This window comes from Dermacentor andersoni, chromosome 10 (assembly GCF_023375885.2).
Source record: "Dermacentor andersoni chromosome 10, qqDerAnde1_hic_scaffold, whole genome shotgun sequence".
Classification (NCBI taxonomy): Eukaryota; Metazoa; Arthropoda; class Arachnida; order Ixodida; family Ixodidae; genus Dermacentor; species Dermacentor andersoni.
Window position 1 is genome coordinate 137,713,738 of NC_092823.1, and position 18,084 is coordinate 137,731,821.

General features: G+C 45.9%; 1 long non-coding RNA gene across 1 annotated transcript in view; it reads right to left on the bottom strand.

Moving 5' to 3' along the window:
- Positions 1-3,461: 3,461 nt before the first annotated feature.
- LOC126545192 (uncharacterized) overlaps positions 3,462-18,084 on the bottom strand; it is a 63,318-nt gene continuing 48,695 nt past the window's right edge. Inside the window, exon 3 of the long non-coding RNA XR_008615165.2 lies at positions 3,462-4,062. This is a non-coding gene — a long non-coding RNA (uncharacterized lncRNA). The remainder of the gene's footprint in view (positions 4,063-18,084) is intronic.

Consider the following 18,084-nt stretch of genomic DNA (forward strand, 5'->3'; position numbering starts at 1 on the left):
GGCAATGCCGCGTGGCTCTAGAATTTCCTTTGATATCAGTTTTATGTATAAATCGAGGTCTGGGCACTGTTCGCTTTCCGGTGTCCACGTGCTAGGTGGTCTAAGAGAGTCTCTATCTTCTTTTCCTACATCTGGTCTATCGAAAAAGAACTCCTTGATGCGCACGCGTCGTGAAAACTCTGTTATATCTTTGTGGAGTTTGTATTCGTTTACTGCGTTGTTCGTCGGACAAAACGTTAGACCACGTTACAGGAGATCAACTTCTTCGGGGCTTAGACTCTGGGATATGTATACTACATTGCTGCAGTGCTCTGGATGCTCGCCTGTAGGACTGTCGGTGGAGCTACGTGCTGCAGTGGTTACATTAGTTTCTTTGGGTTGATCTGCAGCTCTATTATCTTTGCGCTGGTATTTATCTAGGAATTTTTCCTCCTTAGTTTGGACGAATTGTTTAAGTTCTCTTCCTTCCGGTTCAGATAACTTTATGCTGTCGAGTTGATCAGAAATTATCATAAGTTGTTCCTTGCAGTGTTCTTCGAGAATGTCAATTAGGGAGAGCGATGCATTATCTAGGACAGCATTCCACTTTAATAATAGCCTGGAGGGCAAAGAACCGAGGGTGCATCTAACCTTAATTCTGATACCTTTTGGGATTTGCTCTGTTTAATGCAGCTAGTGTAAGTTTTTAGGTGAAATCTGTAATTTGTTTGTTTGGCGACAAGTTTGTGGGATTGGAGGAAAGGGCGAGATTTGTTGTTGCGTGTGCTGTCCCTAGTGCGTGGTAGTCATTTTTGTTTGGTTCAGGCAGACCTCCGGGGCGAAAAATCTTCAGGTGGTGTCTTTTTACGCTTAATTTTCTTGTCGAGGCCTGCACCGAAGTCTGTATGTGTATCTGTCTGCGTATCGGTTTGCTTATTAGTGTATGTAGCTGTTTGCGTGAAGGATTCGCGGGTGGTTGTGGGCTTCCGTATGCGCGGATGTTGTAAAGGTGGTGTTGGTTCCGCGTCCACCGTCTGTGTAGATGCTTCTTTGGTTCTAGCTTCGGTGCAACGCGTGTGCGAGCTGGCGTTGAAAATTTCGGGCGTGTGTTTCTGTGTTGAAGCTAACTGGGACGCAGGATTTATTGGTGTTGTAGGTTGCGTCAATTTAAAAGAGTTCCTCAGCCTGTACTTGAAGTTGTTAGCCACTACCTTGACGCCAAAAAAAATTGGGGTGTAGTCCGTGCGAGCAGGATGTCGGGGTCCTGGTGTATTTCAGCGTGGTGGATGACATCGACGTTTTCGTGTTGGTTTCCAATGTCAAGAAGAAAACCATTGAGCTTACGTGTCCCTAGTGCGTGAGCTAGGAGTGTCGCTGATTGTTGAATAAGTGGCCTGTATTTGTTTGCGATCCTGGGAAGTACTGTGGTCAGGGTGATTTCTGCGTTTGGCCTGTTGGTGTGCAAATTGTTTATGAGCGTTTTCATGGCCTCAACCGTGTTGTCACCGGTGTCGTGGTTAAGGTCATTAGTCCCGCAGTGAATGACGAAATGTGTGATGTGCTGTGGTGCTGCAGCAATGAGGTCTCGGATGGTGTGTGTTGTGGCGCCGCTCTTAAAGCTGATGTGTGGTGAGTGTTGGCCTGGTGGGAAGTGTTCGTGCATGTACTTCTAGTGACTGTCTCCAATTAGTGCTACGTGTGACAAGGAAAGCAGAGGGCGCTCACCTTGTTCCTTCATCTTCCGTCGGTAGAAATCCAGGGAAAACACGGGGAATGCGGCAGGTGAAAATTCAAGACGATGAGCAAAACGTGAACAAGGTGAAACGTGAACAACGTGAACAAGGTGAACAAGGTGAAACAAGGTGAATCGTGAAACAAGGTCGAAACGTTGGCTCCTGCATTCACCTTGTTCACGTTTTGCTCATCGTCTTGAATTTCCATCTCCCGCATTCCCCGTGTTTTCCCCACTGTAAGAAAGGTAATTTATGGCTATAGTTGGAGTCCTTATGCATCTGCATAACACAGCAATAACTTATTGTGGGCTGTTCTAAATACGCCTTCCTAGAGTCGCCGCTCTTATCGGGGAAGAAATGAATGTCTTGGTTTGAGACTTGGTTCGAGACTGCACTCCGTGCTGTTCAGGCTCAAGCTCCTGCTCCTGCTCTTAATTAGAGCGTTTCATCGTTTACGCGACTGCTGTGGCTACTGCTCTTTCCTTTTAGCAGTTCCCGAATACGTTATAAAGCATGGTAACGTATGTATATTCACTGCATACTATCAGATGACCACTTGCAACTAACAGAACTATCGATGCGAGTTCAAATGATCTTTGTAGCTGTCCACTGGCTCCATGGATAGCTTGCGACACGTCCTAGTCAGTACAGCTGGAGGAAGCAAGGTATCAAATGCCGAGTTTCCGCAGGACAAATTAATGTGATTCACCACTCCTTTGCCTCACACACCTAACCTGTCATGACGCTGCATTCGCGCCACTCTTGCGTAGGGCCTTCAACCTTTGTTTCTACTGATGCGCAGATGCAGCCCCACTTGTCTCTTTCTGAACAGACGAAATTTAGGCTAGTGGGCTTTCTGCCACAATGCCACAAGTGGGCTTTCTGTCCTTGACCAAATTTCCTGTTCTGGCCGAATAAGATTCTAGATCACGTCACCCGCGGTGCCACTGCTGCACCTTTCCCGGCTTGCGAGAAATTATTAGTCCTGTCTGCGCATAATTGATGCCGAATTCTCTGGTATTGTTGCAGAAGAATGCCCACTCATGACCGGCATTCGACGTTCAGCATCTTCTCGCTGTGTTTTTCTTTCCGACAATTTGCAGTTCAGATTTTCCATCAGTGATGGCTATTCCGGTCATGCAACTAAGAGCCGTAGACTTGGAAGCCGCGTATTGTTGCCTTATAGACGAAATGGACGAGAATCTCTCGCCCTGCTCAGGTATATCATATTCTTTGAAGTTGCGCCTATTCGGCTTTATCGGCCGTAGCGGTCTAGGAGGACACACACGAAGAGAACACGACCACACACGAAAGGTGCTTGCGGGATCCATGATACCACGCATGCATTCATGATCAAGAACCGACAGCTTACTCGCGTCTGGTTTCAAGTCATGCGCCGTCAGACTTGCAGCAAAGATGCCCGATTGATCCCCTTACTTTCTAAACAGATCATCGCATTATGTATTGATGCCCCGAGATAACTGGAATGTCAATGTATTTAGTCGCATGCATTGGCAATGAGTATTTTGAAATTGGTGCAATGCTCAGAATGCGTTCCAAGCTGCTAGAAGTCGTAAATTGCGATATGTGACGGAAAATATATTTTCCGTCCTATGTCGCAATCTCTAATTAGTTTCCTGACTCATTATAAGGAGTCCGGAAACTAATTAGCGATTGTTAAAATAAATATGCACTTGAATTTTTCATGCAAAAGAGCGTAAACTTTATTTTCAAATCAATAAGATTTGTGTCCGGCGTCTTTTTAGTGGGTCTGGGCACCCACCGCGGATGCGGTTCCGACACCTTGTCTCGAAGCGGCTTCCTCGGCTCGCTGGACGACCCAGAGTTGTGCAAGTAATTTCTGCCTTTTCGAGCAATCCACCTCAAGAACTAGAATTGTGCTATGCACCAGACATGATTTGTTAAAGTTTGTATAGCACAAACAAAACACCTGGTTTCTTCGTGCGGATTGACAAAACGGTATTCGGAGTCACTACAAGCAATTTGTCCTTTATATGTGCAACAAACACTGTTCACGTCGTTTGTACGTCCGCCTGGTGGTGTGGCCCTACCTCCGGCCACCTTGCGTTCGCAGAATCAGAGCGACAACAAACATGAAGCTTCCATTCACGAAAGGATGCCGCTGGCGAAAATCGGCGTCGCCGTCGACGATGGCTGAACGATTGGAAGCGAGCTAACAGCAGCACGTACCAGGATCGCAACAAATGCGCTCGATAATCGGCGCGGGCTCTGCAGTGGGATTCGACAGACAGCGCCAACGTGAGTCTCTCCGTCGCGGGAGTGCCGGGAACTGCTTCATTAGCTTATCCGCCGTTGTGCCGCGCTGGCCCTGGAACGATAGTGGGTGCTTCATTCATCACTCGAAGCAGGGAAGTAACCCTTGTCCCACGGGTGTTCGACGCAGAACAGAACTGTTCGTGTCTCTCTCTGGCAATCACGTTTCACGATGCGGGCTAACTGCGACAGACCAGGCTCAATTTTCGGGAAGTGTGTTCTCTTTTCTCTTAATCCCATGCCCAACTTCTCTAATTAACTTGTCTTGGTGGCTCTGCCTCAAACTTCTCTTGGCTGGCTCTCCTGTACAAGCATTTAAGAACTTATAGTCGTTAGCATACAGTTACCTTTAAGAGGCAAGAAAAGGCATTTCGTCCATAAGATAATTATTCTTTATATGTAGCACACTTCTCTGAACAATGAAATCAAACTTTTGTTGCGCATGATGTCAGAGTATGTGCGCTGAAGAGTTAAAGAAACATTCAGTATTGCGACAACCACGCGAAAACGGTCTTTTCGTGTTCTTTTGCACTTCATAGTATGACGTTATGCAGATGATATTTAGAATGGAATAACGTTGCCTAAACATATTTTGTGCGCATCAACTAGTCAGAATTACTGCGTGAGCCAGTGAACTAGTACCTGAGCCAGTCTTATCTAGTGGCATCTAACTGACAACACTAGAACGCTCCCGTATAGCGCTTCGAAGTTTACGAAAACAAAATTACTGTGGGCATTTACCACTGCTGTCCACTGCAGGGCGAACGCCTCTTCCATTTACTTGCGTTAGCCTCTTACCCTGTTCCAGAAGAACTAGAAGAGCGAGAGCCCAGGCCCTACACAAGACGTACGGGACCAACTTCGCCGTGGCGTGCGTCGACGCAGCCCAGTACTCTGATCGACCCTACACCTACGCCATTTGCGCCGTTCCAGGACTCAAGGCACAGACAGCTTCGAGCTCTCTACGCGCTGCCGAAGCAAAAGAAGCCGCTGTTGCCTTGGCCGTGGCCTCAAAAGACGCCTGTATGGTTATGAGAGACTCCAAAACCGCCATAACAAAGCTTGCGCCAGGATTAGTGGCGCAGACCACACTAAAGCTCCTACAGTCACTATACAGCAGAGAAGAACCACGATCAGTAGAGTTGATATGGGTCCCGGCTCACGCGGGGAATCCAGGAAATAAAGCGGCCCACCAACAGGCTACTCAAAAGGCGCAGTGCGACTGGGGCGGAGACAAATAAATGCAAACCACAACACAAGGGCTGACTAACAACTGGTTTTATTTGCACCGAAACCGGCCTATTTATGCGCAAGAAGGCTTGCCATGTAGCATCTCAGTTAGCACAGATATGGTCACACAGGATCAACGGAATAAAACAATAAAATAAAACCAGTTGTTAGTCAGCGCTTGTGTTGTGGTTTCTTTGTCTACGTCCCAGTCGCGCTGCGCCTTTTGAATAGCCATGAACCAACTCGCCCAAATCAAAGTTTTACTCCACCAACATGCTCGAGGATTCGTCAGCCGAGCAGAGGGCCTGCCGGAACCGGAGACCTCAAACGATGTCCTGCACTCATATCACGACATAACCCAATATTGTCGTCTTACACGACACGCTAGGCCCGCACGACACAATAAACTAGACAAGCGCCCGGAGATCATTAAACCTTCTTTCTGGGCGAGTTGGTGCATACTTGATTTGAGAAATGTAAAAGCGCTAACACATGCAACCACAAAGGAACAAGAACGATCACCTGGGGATCACCTAGCGCAGGTTACAGACACACTCGCACCCGAACCCCTACGTATATTCGCACACTTACCCGGACACAGTAAATCCGCACTGTCACCTGTGCGGCGACCTAGCTACGCCTAGGCACATCATCTCGGACTTAAGAGGAACCCCCTTCCCCCGATCCCCTGGCTTCTCCCTCACCTTCATCGTGGGAGAAAGCGTTGCTTAGCCCCATCCCGAACATGCAACTCCGAGCCGTGGAGCGAGCCGAAGAGGTCGCCGTCACGCATCGCCTGAAGGCCATCTGTCCTTCCTGACGAGCCCATTAGCCCCCACTTTGGAGAAAAAAGTTGTCTCTCTGTCTCTCTATTCCTTGAAATTTCTCCATGCCACATAAACCCCCACTCTCCTCGGCCACCTTTGCCTTCATTTAGCACCTATTTGGTTGGTCTAACCGGCCACTGGTTATGATGGCATTGCGTGACGTGCCCTTTCAGCGCTTAAACTCAACTCTATATATGCCATGCCCGTTCGCTATTACACACTGTGATCGCCGGTCCACTGAAGTTCCGTCTGTGTACCATTCCCCGTTCCATACAAGTTGTACGTTATTTAGCTTTGTAGCTCCTCAAGTTTCATTCTTATGAACAAAGTTTTACTCCCATAGATCATCGCTGTTCGAATTCAAATATTATATACTCTTATTTCCCGGTGTTCGGCAAGCTGGTGGCCATGACTTGAGAGTGCCTGCCACGTGCACTCAAGCAGTTATTTTCTTTTTCTTTTTTTTTTTTTTTTTTTTTTTTTGCTGGAGACCTCCTTGGCACGATTCCTGTCTTCTGCGAACATTTAGCCTAGATAAACCTACTTCGCGGCATCATGAAGTCTTTCATATTTTTTTTCGTTATCCATTAGCAGCAAACATTTCAGCACCGCAATTCCAGGCGTATACGTGTCAGACTTTCTGTTGAAAGTTTTAGTTTAAAGAGTGTGAAGGATGCTGAACAATTTTATCCTAAAATTTCTGCATTGTCGTTGGCTAAAGTGCTATTTAAATGCGCAGACGAAATTTTCCGACAAACCGCAGCCAGCACGGAGGCCCAGGTGCCTTCCTCGTTCGCTTGCTCAGAAGAACACTTCCGAATTCACGAGCTGGCCATTTACGCTTGCGTAGAGCTAGGCAGGTCGTACAATGCGTAGGGTAGACAACCGGTCGATAATTAGAATTACACAATAGGTATAAAGGGAAGGGAAGCGCAGTGGAGGACAGCAGAAAACTAGGTGGGCTAATTAAATGAGGAAATATGTAGGCGCAAGTTGGATCCAACTAGCGCAAGACAGGGGTAACTGAACATCGCAGGGAGAGGCCTTCATCCTGCAGTGGACATAAAATAGGCTGATGATGATAATCATGATAATGGTGTGTGCTGGCGCGCGCGCGTGTGTGTTTATGTGTACGTGCGTGCAACACTTACATAAGATTCATTTGGTAGATTTTCAACGTTCACGTAGTGGAAAGATCTAGGTATGGTGCTCCATGCTTTAAATGCGCCGTAATCGGGAGTATCTCGTAGTTGTGAAACGTCACGGGAAATCACTGAGCGTCGAGACCGGTCGACGCTTACGCTGAAAGCCAGTGTGAAATAGGTTCCTTTCGATTCGGCCTTTATTGGCTGGCTGCTAAAGTGGCTTGAAAATAGCTTTAAAAAATCAGAAAAGTCTGCTTGTAGAGGTCGCCTAAAAACGAAAATTGAGGAACGCCCGATTTCTGGTATCAAAATATTTCCTTCCTATGTGTGTTGTGAAAGCTTGGCGTTGAGGCGAATACAAACCTAAGTGGTCGACCACAGAGAGAGAAGTCAGTTCTTTTAGGGGTCTAATTTCAAGATGCAGTGACAAAGCAATTAAATCAGTGTTATTCCCGAATGACGAGGATAATTATTTCATGCTCAGAAGTCGCAAAAGTATGGAAGCAAACACTTAGTCATCAAGTTTTCTGTCTGCGATTGCAGACGGGAAACACCATTGAAGTTAGTGGTTCTGAAATAAAGCTTCATGGCAGTCGACATCATCTGCCATGGCTGGTCAGCACCTTGAAGGCCTACGTGTAGCTATAGAGTTCACAGCTGTGGGACTTGGCCCTTCGCGCCCAGACACAGTGAAAACACGGAGAAGGTGGCCAATTTGCCAATTTCCTTATGCTTTCCTTCTCCAGTAAGTCATATTTATTTTCAAGCATAGTTAGGAAAATGTCTACTGTGTTGGTTGTTTGTCCTGTCATCGCAGTGCAGATCAGTGGCTCATTGAAAGCAAAATACACCCTGTGAAAAGAAACATACATCGAGAAATGCGATCGGCGAGACATTTTCGCCCTCAAACTCCACAAATCCAAGGCCATTCCGCCCTGCGAACGTGGATGACCAGCGGAGCTGTCAACATCGTGGTAAGAAAACTTGTGGAAAGGACTTCATTACATCAGTCACTGTCAGTAACGACGGTTGCAATTTCTTTGTAATCGTTATGATATACATTTATCGGCAAACTCGCAACTGCAGACATGTTTTTTGGTAATGTCAAATCTATGCATGAACGCCACTGGGCGACCGGTTGGGCCGGATCGGTGTGGCGCCGCAAGCGATATGTCTGCAACACGAAACGCGTAAAACGCTCCTTTTTTGATCCCGACACGTCCACATTCAAATCACCGACAACGACCACAGCTGTAGCGTCATCGCAAGTAACCCACCCTAACTGAGAGCCATAAACCTTACGGGGCTATGAGCCATTGTATTTTTGCTTGCTTACGGCGGTATGAGCCATTGATGATGACAGTTTTCGACATGTTGTTCGGTATGTTGTATGCGTGAATAGAAGGAATGTAAGCACTGTTCACTTTATTTGGCTCAGTGCCTGCAGCCTCTGCCTTACGGGGATATGAACCATTGCATTTTTTGCTTACTTATGGTGGCATGAGCCATTAATGGTGACAGTTCTTGTGTGCAGACACGAAAATTCTATGGTGCCCTAGCCATATACAGCTCCGCTGTGATTCAGTGTATAACACGCACGCACGCACGCGCAATAGGAAACAGAAACTGGCTGAGGATGCGGTGGTTCAAGAACTCGCCGTGATTGCTAGAGCTCTTGGCAGAAGATGTCGGGAATTGAATCCACCTGGGGCTGAGTCGCAGGGAACATCTTTCGTAGTTCTTCGCGCACAACAGGTTTTATTGTCTTCCTGGTATCAATCGTCACTTACAGCGCATACATAGACGAAGGATAAAAAGGACGACGAAGACAAGCGCTGTGAAGACAAACAGTGTTAGCGATGCCCGATGAACTAGAAATATACTGAAGCAAGGTTTGGGTACGAGCTAGTTGATATTCCATGGTATCAATCGTCACTTACAGCGCATACATAGACGAAGGACAAAAAGGACGACGAAGACAAGCGCTGTGAAGACGAACAGTGTTAACGATGTCCGACGAACTAGAAATATACTGAAGCAAGGTTTGGGTACGGGCTAGTTGGTATTCCATGGTATCAATCGTCACAGCGCATACATAGACGAAGGACAAAAAGAACGACGAAGACAAGCCTTGTCTCCCGCCAGTCGTCGGAACAGAGAGCTTCAACTTCTGCAGAGTCTGGCATTGAGAGGCGATTGAATTGTCTGGTGGGCATTTCCAGCGTGTTCTAGATCACCGTTGCCTCTGACAGAAACTCTACTACAGTCCTGAGCGGGTAGTGCATCAGTATGGCGAAAAGTTCTTCTATACCGCGCATGAGAAGGCGTACTTTCTACTCCTCAGACATTTCCAGGTCGGCATAACGGAAAAGACGGGTCGTCTCTTCCGTGCATACAGTGACGTTCTGTCTAGGGAGCTACACTCGGGCTTGCTGTAGAAGTTTGGCTCTTTTTCTTCTGACGACGCTTGTGAAAGTCTTTAGGAACAGATACCACGTCTTTGATGAAAACTCTCTATTTTCGATCGAAGTCCATGCGGGCTCTTTCAATTAAAAATAGACATGACATAACTTATTTTCAGGGTTCCACTTGTTGTAGGCTGACATCCTCTCGAACAACTCAACCCAGGTCTCCGGGTCTTTTGATGAAGCTCCACGGAAGGTAGGCGGCTCCCTGGTTTGCTGAAGCATGACCGTTGATGGTGACACTAGTGTTGTCATCGTGGCTTCTGACTTGGTGTTGATATTTCTGCTCTGTTCGGGTAGAAGGTCGTGCTCCGGGAGCAAGTTTTGCAGTCTGCGGCTTGCTTGATGGTCCGGGGTGGCGTAGGTGTTTACTTCGCGATTCGGCCTTGATTCACGGCTTTGCTGGGGCATCCGGCACATGAACGAACAAGCACCTACACGACATGTCACGTTGTAGTGATTGTGAAGAACACAGTAGCAAAACTGTGAATAACGAAATGAATACTTTATTGGGCTGTGCCCACAAAAGCAAGTGACACTCAAAGCAACAAAAGCGGCGAGCGCAGTCGGCGAACGTAGAAATCTGGCCTGTGAGTCAAGCGCGTCAGCTTTTATGCATCACTCGTCAAAGGTTCCAGCGTAATCGCTTGTGCCCGCGTGTGTTCCAGACAGTACTACACAATTCGCGTCGTGCATGCGATCTGATTACACAAGGTTCGGCGAGAAGATACACAACAGATAGAATCAACGATAACCTTCGACTAAGTTCCAATCATGCAGACGCGTCTTGTGCTGAGCGTTAACTATAATTTGTTAGCAGGTGAAACGCAGTCCCCTAGAAAAGAATAAACAAATACACGTGTCAGTATTATTGCTAACGCAGAAAGGCATCGTCCTGTGCGCACTCGTCATGCATGTTTTCCGTGGTGGCCTTTTTGGATTCCTCATTGCCTTGAAGCATACACCTTCTTCGGAAAGTTGTTGATCCCCAATCCAGCCTTTTCTACATGGAAGTAATACATTTATCAGTAGTGGGTAAACTAGTTATATAACTGGATTCAACGTTTTGACAAGAAGACTTCCCTTCGTCAGTGCATTACTTCTACGTCTACGTCTATTACTTCAAGCTTCCATTTCACGTGGAGTTCTGCCGTCTGCAAAATGCTGCAGGCTTTCTATTGCCGATTTTATCAAAGGCGTGCCGTCTCGTTTCTTCAGTAGAGAAGGGCTAAAGTTCTTCAAAGCGAAAGGAAACACAAGAGCAGTTTACAGAGCCACAAAATCTGCTCTTGGCACCTTCTTTAATCAAAACGCATATTATAGTGAGAGTTTAAGTGAACACTATAAGACGCACTAATTCCCGCTTTTGTAACAGAACATTTTACAGCGCTTTTCACCTCTACATTGAGGCAGCTGCATTGCTGGAACATGATTCCACTGGGAAGCGATCACAAAAGTTCGACGCTAAGGTGCACAATACAGCAGTGCAACGGAAGCGACATGACGACACAGAGAGATCCGCTCAGAGCTGTCGAAACCACTTGATGCAAGTACCCGCTTGCGGGACTGCAGCTAATATATGCAATTGAAGCTGCGGCATCTACCATTTATTTCGGGTTTAATGTTGATACTTGGTAGTTAGCAGCAAACTGCTAAGACGCCTTGCGCGAGAAATCCAGAATGACAACTTCTTCCCAAAGGCGACTGCTTCCTTCATTGCAACAACCAAAGAAAATGAATAAAAGGGAGAAAGAGCAACGTCCACACGAGAAGACGGCACATACAATATTTCAGGTGCCTCGAGGTGTCATCGTGGCGAGAGTGGGTGTGACAACGTTCGCTGAGTGCTCGTTTCCTTCCAACCTCAAGCAGAAGGGGGGAGCTAAAGGCGTTGACGAAAAAGCTCGAAAAATTTTACGGTGTTCCCTTGTTTCCTTTGTCGTCGCGCAGTCTGATGCACGCGAGACAAATGGTTCGGAATGGAATGTGACTGGGTGGCCTTAGCGGCTCCTCACTTATGACGAGACCCAAGAGAAGTGGCAGAACCGCTGCAGGCGTCTTCATCGTTGATTTTGTTGTTATCGCTTTCGTACGCTAGCGTTGTGCTTTGGATGAGTTCCTTTGTCAAACGCGCACATAAGTGGGCCTTGTTGTATGTTTGTATTTGTCAATGTTGCAGACACGTTGTCCGAGCAAGAGGGGCTAATTCTAATTACCTGTATGGACAACCAAAAATTATCTCGTTTCGTTAAAATATTCAACCTTTTATTCGTCTCTACTCGCGGAGGGACACTGAAAGCAGGAAAAGTTTCTGAACGCATGCCAGTAAAAGACAGGCGAAGAGCAAGAACAGTCCCGAACAAGCGTAGTTGTTTCTCTGCCGCTGAAGACAGTGCAAGTAGGTATAGAAATATCTGTAGCTTACCACACTTTTCATAACAAAATAATGCGTACACTCTGCTTGTCCATAATAACGTATCGTCATAGTCCCACGCCTTCTATAATACTAGTTTGACATATGGCCATTTGGTTTGTGATCAAATCAAATCAGACTTGATTTCCAATACATATTCACAGAGAAGGTTTGCTGGTTAATCTAAGCACATCGTGCTTGATCGAAGACCAGGCAGCAGGTGGTACATCTTTCAATAGATATGAAGCATTATACAATTAACGTTCAAAATTGTACAACTTCAAAGAAAATATTCCAACACACAAGGTATAAATACTAAGCTTTCCAGTCGCGTAAGAATACAAATAAAGATAACATATTACAATAAAACGTTAAATGCCACTTCCTCACTTGTTTAATCATTTTACATGTTGAATTTATATCATACAGTGTTTCATCAAGTATATTAAAAATATCGGGGATGTAATAATTTCCTTTCTCTCCATAGTTTGATAACGGTCGTGGCTTGAATATTTTTCTGTTTTTCGAAACGCAATGTCTTTTTTACCAATGCTTTAAAAGCATTTGAATAATAATAGCGTCTTACAACCACACACTCAAACAGCTCCTTTAGTGGAAGTATACCTATAATACTATACTTTCCTTCTCGGTGTGCTTGTTCTAGTTCGGTTCCATAATTTATGCTATTGACAATTCTTTCAACTACGAGGTTAATAGCTTGCTTGTTATGGTCAGAATTAACATGTAGCATTTAACGTTATACCATATGCAATTACAGATTCCGCTAATGCCTTGTATACAGTAAACTTAAGGATGATAACCCTTTTCCCGCGCAGTCTGTACATAATGGCCGCGACAGCCCCTAGCTTTCCACAAACGTGTATCACATGATTATTCCAGGCAAGGTGCTGATCAAATACAGTTCCTAAATAATTAACCACAGGCTCAAACTGCAATGGTTGACAAATGCGTGCGTTGCTGTGGCACGTCCAAATATTTCATTTTCATTTCATTTGATTTCCTTAAATACCCCGTAGTAGGGGTATTACATAAGGGGCGCGAATACAACATATACAAACAAGTGTTATAATGCATTCAATTCTGTAAATAAGAAGTTGTTACATCTTGAACAAATTTTGAAGAGCAGGTAATGGCAGCGATTTCATGAGGAAGGCCATTCCAGTCTTTAGATGCTCGGTAGAAAAATGAGGCTCAAAATGTATTTGTGCGTGAATCTGGTTGTGCTACCTGCTGGGGATGGCCAATGCGCCGTGACAGGCGCGTTGGGGGAACAATGTATGGTGGTCGATTAAGTGTCGAATAGTAGCACCTGTGGAAGAGGGAAAGGGGGGCAATGCGGCGACGAAGGGATAGAAGCGATAAGGAAGATTCTTTTTTTAAAGATGATATGCTGACGTTGTAAGAGCATGTGGAATGAATATACCTGGTGGCACAATTTTGAACTGTCTCGAGGGCATTGGTAAGATATGCTTGATGCGGATCCCAGATGACAGGTGCGTATTCGAGCTTCGTTCTTACCAATGATCTACCGGCTAAAAATTTTACATGCAATGAAGCGTGGCGACGGTGACGTCTTAGAAATCCCAATGTTTTGTTAGCCGATGAAATAACATTAGTAACATGCGCATTCCAGGTTACATCATTAGTCAAGGTGATACCTAGGTATTTGTAGGATTCCAATGATTCCACGGTGACGTCACCAATCCGATAAGAAAAGCGAAGAGGGTGATGACGACGGGTAAATGAGACAAGTTTGCATTTATTAGAGTTGAGTGTCATCAGCCAAACATCCCACCATTTTTGTACCCGGTTAAGGTCGGATTGAAGAGTTATTTGGTCAGTGATGGTTTTGACTGCACGGTAAATAACGCAGTCATCGGCAAACATACGGATATGGCAGGACACCTGCAAGGGTAATTCGGCAATTGAAATTAAGAAAAGAAGGGGGCGGAGGACGGACCCCTGTGGTACGCCTGATGTGACGAGTGTAATATTTGAAGCGTGGTTATTAAATGAGGCATACTGTGAGCGGTTAGCTAAAAATTGCTCAAGACATTTTGGGATATCAGGATGCAAATGCAAACGAAAAAGTTTTAGTAATAGGCGTTGATGAGCTATTTTGTCAAACGCTTTCGCGTAATCCAAAAATATGGCGTCTGTTTGTATGTTACACTCTAAGAAATAAAGGACTAAAAGAAGTAGGGAGGTTGGTCCTTTTGGGGACTAACTGATTTGCCACAACCATTAGTCGTTTTGGGACTAACTGACATCCGATGAACTATTACTCCCCATGCGCTTACTCCTTCGAGGACTAACAGTTACCCTTTTCCGATGCTTCTCAAGGGAGTAAGGGTAATTTTTTCCGGTGCTCTGCAAAGGTGGAGTTAATTAAATTAGGCATTTATACAGTAATAAAATAATTAATCAGCTGAAAAAAAAGTGCACGAGAGTAGGATTCGAACGGGTACGGTTCCGCAAGAGTGGAAGTCAACTCGCCTCATTCCACTTCTCGGAGCTGGCAAGTCGCCCTTGGACATTTTCTCATACCGTCCGATCGCACTTGCCAGCTGTGTCGGAAAAACAATATAAAGAATTATTTTAACACGTCTAGAATGGTACTTAGAGTACTATGAAATCTATCCACATGCTATGGCCGGATTCAGATGGGGCCGTTCGTCAACAGACAGCGTTGTTGACTTGATAACATTTGTGCAACACCAAAAGGCCTGTAAGCGACTATATGCTGCTCTGTTTCTAGACATTAAAGGAGCTTATGATTATGTCACCCATGAAGCCATCCTTAGCACGTTAGAAGCCGTCGGACTTGGTGGCAAGATGTATATGTGGGTGTGCACTTTCTGTAAAACCACACGCGTCAGCGAACTTGCCGCAATTTCCTTCTTTCCTTCCCTCCTCTCTCTCCCTGTGATCTTTGTTTTCCCCTTTCCCATTCCCCCGGTGTAGGGTAGCCAACCGGACGTTATTCTGGTTAACCTGCCTGCCTTCTACTTTTCTCTTTCCTCCCTCCTCCTAACCACTTCACCACGGAGCTCTTTTTTCTTTGTTTCATGGTACTTATTACAGCACCAACAACCCGACAGTCAGCAGTTGTGCATAGTCAGAGAATGGAGAGCACAATGAAACTCACACAGTGAAAAGGCATCGTTCATACTGTGGGTAGAAAAGTCGGTATCACTTTAGAAGGGTGGTAAGGATAGGCACCTCACCAAAATGGGGCACCAGTTCGGCTGTGTATCAAGTCCATCATGAACCTGCTTTAGCTGTATGGATCAAATGTACCCTTGTAGGTAACCGTTTCAGCGTTTCGGTCCATCATTCGCGTTTTCCACAAACTGTGCATTCCGATGAGAAAGAGCATATTGAAAGGTGCACTATTATCAGAGGTCGGCAGTATGAGTGTTAAATGAGCAGAGTGCTCACAGTATTCGACGGAGGCAGCTGATCAATAGCTGGCTCAATTTATTGTATCTAAGGGTATCACTAATTAATGCACAGTCATCATCCTGTAAACGTTTTACAAGAGACACAAAACTGTCTAAGACTTTTGCATCGTGATCATCGGGCCGGGCACTAAACAACACACTGTAGTACGTTTCGAACTTAGAATTTATGTCATTCGTATTTGGTAGAAGACTACCTTCAGAGTATATTTCCGGAATTACTTTGCAAACAGCGTGACGTCGCTCGTCAAGTAAAGCTTGACGTGTTGGCCGCTCAGACTGCAGAGCTCGCCTATTTCAAGATCGAACTCGCGCACCTCTGTAACGCAGTGCATCATACTTTTGCAACTCACATTTAACATTTTCTATGTCAACAATGCAAGTGTTTGGCATTTCGCATTCTATCTGATAAAGGTTGTGTAGGCTCTTAAGAAGTATTGTTTCTTCATTCTTTCTATAGAATGCTTTCGGCGATCGAATTTCTACAGCCACTGTACGAACCTCTTGTTTAAAGAGTTCCCAAGCTGCAAATAAAGGCAAGTCTGTAGAAACAGAATTCTTTGGGGCCATGCGCACGCGATTAATAAATGCCTGATCATTTAGGAGCTCCGAGTTAAGCTTCCAGAGTGCCCACTGTGGTCGGAAACTGGTTACAGATTTCTCACCAATCTTTGCGATAACCATGCAATGATCAAGGAACGAAACCGGGATAGTAATACAGGACAGCCCTCGGGAAAGGAGTCATCAAGAAACATAAATCCAATCAAGGCGGGCGTAAAAGCGAACTTGAATTCGGGTATAAGAGCAAGCTCCCTGTCCCGACACTCCTATATCAATGAGCCCTGCATTTTCCACTCCTGTCCCGCTGGGTGTTCATGCCGCTTCGATCGCCCGGATCTCATACACAATTGAAATCTCCCATTAACACAGTGCAACGATCACAGTCAATTAGACTACGCACAGTATCAAATAAGGCGAAATGCGAAAACACCCGTGTATTTAGATTGAGGAGCACGTTAAAGAACCCCAGGTGGTCGAAATTTCCGGAGTCCTCCACTACGGCGTGCCTCATAATCAGAAAGTGGTTTTGGCACGTAAAACCCCATAATTTAATTTAGTATCAAATAAAAGAATTCTTTTTGCAGTGTCATTAATTGCATAGACGTTGACTACTCGCCATGGCACACCCTGCAACACAAAATCACAACATATATATCGACCTTCAGTGCCTACATGGTAACTAAATGCTGAATAAAGTAGGCACTTTTTCAGAAACAGAAAGCAGCCCGCGGATAAACCAAGAGCGTGTGAAACGCAGACATTATATTCAGACAGAAAAGGTCGCAAAGCCCTTTCTGTCTCGTCATCGCTCTCAATCTTGGTCTCCTGCACGGCGACGAAGTCGAGGCGCTTCCTAGACAGAAGCCGGCGAAGCTGCGCCTGTTTCTGCAAAGACCTAAGGTCTCGTACGTTCAAAGTTGCAAAGAGAAGTTGCTGGGACAGGGCCATGGTGACTAACAACTATTGCTGGGACAGGGCCATGGTGACTAACAACTATTTAGACTTAATTCTCTATGCGGTCGGTCCTAGAGGATAACGGTGAGGCTCCCTCCGAACCCTCACCAGGCCTCCTGGACCGTGATCGCCGGCTCTTTCCTGAGTGTGTCGATGTTCTGCGGCGACGTGCTTTTCTGGTGGTACTGGCCGTCTCGCTCTCTGTGCTTGATTCCGATCTGTTAGTCGCACGGCACTTCGGAATTGACGCATCCGCGCTATTTCGTTTGTCCTCTGCCAGCATAGCGCACGTGTTAAGATGCTTCGGTGTAGCAGATTAGTAATCAGCGGCTGCCTCATTCGCTGGCTGGGCAGCAACTGGCTGCGTGGTAACGGGTGCTTCTTTCTCTTCACTACTTTCCTTTTCCACGGGCAGTTCTGCGATGTCATTGTCTTTAGCATGTAGAGCAGCCTTACTGGCACAGCTGGTATCCGCGGAGGAGGGAACGTCTCCAGCCGCGTCGAGAACCTCAGTAACATCCACTATATGAACTTGCAAGCTTTCATCCGGAGGCCTTGTCCTGTGTCGTAATTTGTCGGCGTATGTCACAACACATTCTTCAGCCGTGTGGCCAAAGCGTAGTCAGGCTTCACAACGTGGGGTTCTGCAGTTTCGACGAATGTGCCCAACCTTGTTACAGCGGAGAGATAAAGCGGGGGCCAGCCTGGAATCAGTACAAGGCTTTGCACTCCATAAGCATGTAGCAGATGTGGAACGTCTCCCACGTCGACTCCATCGGCAAGAGTCAACACCATGTCACGATTTAGGGTACGCATTTGTTCCATTTCCGATACTCTCCAGCTTTCTGCTGATATAGACTTCACTTTCTCGTTAGCCTGGAACGCATCTCGAATGAAATCGTCTTCCAAACGCTCAGGAAGCCATAAAAGCTTCATTTTTACTTCCGTGGGCTCAGAGTCAATAACGACACAGCGGCTACCTTTTACGGATAATTCTGCG